We start from the raw sequence: 495 nt of genomic DNA on the forward strand, positions 1-495 counted from the left end.
CCAGATTTTTGGGACTTATTTCGGATTTATGGGGTTTTCGGGATTCTCGGGAATAATTTCGGGACTGTTGGGACTTTCGGGACTATTTAGGGATTTTTGGGGCTCCCGGGATTATTTCGGGATTATCGGGAGTCATTTAGGTATTTTTGGGGCTTTCGAGACTATTTGCAAATTGTTGGGACTTATTTAGGATTTTTGGAACTTTCGGGTCTATTTCGAGATGGTCGGGAGTAATTTCGGGACTTTCGGGGCAGTTTCCTGATTTTTGGGATTTTGGACTACTTCGGGATTCTCAGGAATAATTTCGTTGTTTGTTTTGGATTTTTGGGACTTTCGGGATCCTTTCGGGATTTTTGGGACTAATTTAGGAACTATGGGACTTTCGGAACTATTTCAGGATTTTTGGGACTTTCGGGACTGTTTCGTAATTCTCGGAACTGATTTCGGTATATTTGGGACTAATTTTGGGATTTTTGGGGCTTTCGGGAGTATATC

Source organism: Rhagoletis pomonella, unplaced genomic scaffold, assembly GCF_013731165.1.
Source record: "Rhagoletis pomonella isolate Grant_MI unplaced genomic scaffold, Rhpom_1.0 Rhpom_scaffold_00148, whole genome shotgun sequence".
Taxonomy (NCBI): domain Eukaryota; kingdom Metazoa; phylum Arthropoda; class Insecta; order Diptera; family Tephritidae; genus Rhagoletis; species Rhagoletis pomonella.